Source organism: Vigna umbellata, chromosome 5, assembly GCF_029865625.1.
Source record: "Vigna umbellata cultivar VRB3 chromosome 5, Vumbellata_1.0, whole genome shotgun sequence".
Taxonomy (NCBI): domain Eukaryota; kingdom Viridiplantae; phylum Streptophyta; class Magnoliopsida; order Fabales; family Fabaceae; genus Vigna; species Vigna umbellata.
In genome coordinates, this window is record NC_142169.1 from 40,101,519 (window position 1) to 40,104,624 (window position 3,106).

Sequence of the window (3,106 nt, forward strand, 5' to 3'; positions counted from 1 at the left end):
AGAAACTCCCTTCAGTTCAGATGGCTGCTACTGGTTGCTCATTTTAAACTAATCTCAACTTCTATTGGACACCCTTCACTGGTTCATTTCTGCATACAAAATCAAACCCAAATCCAACAAATACAAATAGGAATGGACATTAACCAGATGCAATGGGTGTAATTCAATGCAGAAACTAAACTGATTTAAGCAACCATTCAATTCTAATTTAAAATATGATAAATCCAATGGGTAAAAAGAATGATGTGCTTAATTCAACCAAGAAGTCAGAATTGGAGATTAAGTGCTTTAGTCACTTCCTAAAAAATGGAATGATGCTTTGGCAGTTAAAACAAGTTCATGCACAAGCCTAATTACTCCAAGCAAATCAATTCATGCATAAATCAGTCCATGAACAACTAACTAGGGCATGCAAGGGTATGCAATCAATCAATCTGAACAAAACTGAAATATGCATGTGATTAATACCAGGAAAATATTTTCTATATGCATTTGGAAAAAAAAATGATCTCAACAAAGAAAGAGTAATGGTGCTAATAAGTATTCAACAGATTTCAACAATTGTAAGCAAACCATGAAATCAGTAATCACATTCAGACATATAATATCTCAATGATTTCAGCAAACAGTTTATAAACCAAAATGAATGCAATGTCTATTTAAGCAAATCACAACTGCTCCAATCTAATTGATCCAATTTCTTTTCCTGCACAATGAACAATCACAAAATAGTTAGATTAACACTGAATTCTCTATTTCAAAGTGCCAAGGAAATAGGCCAAGTCAGCCTCACTAACTCACTACACTCAGGCTTCTCTTTTGAAAGTTAAAGCACATAAATGAAAAGGTTTGGAAGGGAGATTCTCCCTTGGCAGTACAAAGCTGGAAAGTCTTTCAGACCACCACCACCTAAGACGCTACCAAGCACACAAACCTTCTTTCAAACTCCAGAAACCAAGGTGTAAAAGCTTCTCAATAAAGAATGGCTAGGCTAAGGTCAAAAATTAAAAATCAGAGCAGGAAAGCCACAAATAAGGACAACACAGCAGATTTATTGCTTAAGACAACTCTAGATCAGATTATGAAAGCAACAAAAGCTTCAAATTAAGAACAGCAGATCAGAGTTCACACGTGAAAGACAAAACCAAGATATTCAATTAAGACAAACAAGAAACAAAGCTTTGATCAAAGTAAGCACAACAAATAGAACCTAAGGAATAGAACTAGAACAGATTTTAAAAACAATAAAAATCACTTCAAGTTGAATCATACATGACCACACAGATTTGCAACTGAAATAGAATAATGCATTGCCAATTGCTCTAAAATGTTCACTCCAATCCAATTATATGATGAACCAGAAAAAGGAGAGAAACATTAGGAGTGAAACTGTGTTGTGAATTGCACTTGCCACTTGACTCTTTATGTGGTTCAATCAATACTTCTTTTCTAATTGCTTTTTCTTTTTCAAATCACAAGAACTCATGCTTTTATACTTTCACTTTCTTTTGCTACAATTCACAACATAGAATTTGACTTCTATTTCAATTCAACTTCACAAGATATAAGTCATGATAGAAACAAATGATTCAACTCAAAAAAAAATTACAAAATTTTAAACAACACCACATGCAAGACACAAATGACTCTAGAATTGAATACACCGAATTGCAGCAATGATCTACTACTGAAATGAACAAAAATAAAGCAAATGACTCAAGCAAGGAAATATGCAGTTCGGCCAACTGCAAATAAGACTCTACTAGAGTTTTCTCAGTGCAACCAAGCTTTGCCAAAGCAATTCATTGCTTATATAGTATGCACGTGGTAATGGCTCAATCAATCAGATGCATCTCAATGCCAAATTCTCAGTCAAGTGCAGAAATAACCAGAAACAAATTAGGCACTAAATTAGTGCTGTGAACCAATGCAAAGCTATCAACAAACATTAACAGATTAAAAAAAAACATGAGATTCATTATCTCTACCACTGAAATCTACCACCAAGCTCATTAATACAATGTCATAGCTTATATATGGTGAGCAGAACTTACTCAGTGTAGGCAACTCAAATGAATCACAAAACATAAGCAACAACTAGTTAAGCTCGAATTCAAATGACAATTAAAAACAAACCACAAGACTAGAACATGACAGAATAAGATTCAGAAAATAAAAGACTCAAACAAATTGGATTCACCGAATAAAATGATATAAGACTCAAAGCACAAATTTAAGCACAGAATCAGAAATTGGAAACCTAAACACATGAAAACACATATCACTGAATAAGATGCACAATAGTTCAACTTCAAACCAGAACAAACATATGGAATTGATTCAATGACGAACAAAAGTTAAACACAAGACAGTACAGGAAAATGATGAACAACTCAGAAATTGACGGAACAAAACGCAAAGAATCAAAATCAAATCGAGACAAAATAAGATGAATGAATAGAGACGCGAAACAACGCAAGAACAACAGAAAACTCGAAACAGAGACGCGAAACACTTAACTCAGAATCAAAACAAAGCGAAAAGACACAAGGAAATCGATACTTATCTTCGAAGCGTGTTCGACCTTGCTCTGAATACCACTTGATGGACGAACGCCCGAGGAGAGGTCGATTGAAGTTATGCGAGCTCGATTCGGACTCCTCGAAGCTTCTCCGACGAATGAAGACGCAGCGGAATGGAATAAGAAACTCGAGATTGAAGGGAAAAACGGAGACCGGACACTGGAAAACCTAGGATCTAGGTTTTAATCGGTGGAAACACTAATCGGACACGAAGAAACCCTAAAATGGTGATGAGGCTCAATATAAACCGATTAATCGGTTCAAATGATTCGGATGATCGGTGAAAAGTGAAGGTCAAAGGGATTAAGGTGTTTGAACGGTGGAAAATGGTGGAAGGAAGTGGAAACCCTAGAAGAAGATGTGGTAGTGTAATGAACGAAGATAAAATACCTTCGAAGATGCGTATGGAGTGTGGATCTGTGGTTGGAGACGAGGAACTCTCGAGAGCGAGAGTGAGACGCTCTGAGACATGGATGGATGCGCGAGAGAAAGAAATGAGAGGCACGGTTCTGCGAGAGTGAAGG